The sequence below is a fragment of the Juglans regia genome, unplaced genomic scaffold, assembly GCF_001411555.2.
Source record: "Juglans regia cultivar Chandler unplaced genomic scaffold, Walnut 2.0 Scaffold_15910, whole genome shotgun sequence".
NCBI lineage: Eukaryota > Viridiplantae > Streptophyta > Magnoliopsida > Fagales > Juglandaceae > Juglans > Juglans regia.
The window spans coordinates 1-207 of record NW_023346517.1 but is presented as its reverse complement, the minus strand read 5'-3'; the positions used below and the strand labels follow the sequence as shown (position 1 = coordinate 207).

The window sequence follows — 207 nt, the reverse complement described above, 5'->3', positions numbered from 1 at the left end:
AGTAACCACGGGCGCCCCGGAAACGGTGTGCGCGTTGTTGGTGACATCTTTACCATGATACATAACGACTCTCGGCAACGGATATCTCGGCTCTCGCATCGACGAAGAACGTAGCGAAATGCGATACTTGGTGTGAATTGCAGAATCCCGCGAATCATCGAGTCTTTGAACGCAAGTTGCGCCCGAAGCCATTCGGCCGAGGGCACG

The 207-nt window shown here is 54.6% G+C and overlaps 1 pseudogene; it reads left to right on the top strand.

Annotated features, from left to right (window-relative positions):
* Nucleotides 1-66: 66 nt before the first annotated feature.
* Nucleotides 67-207, top strand: LOC118345162 (annotated as a pseudogene; the record flags this gene model as incomplete).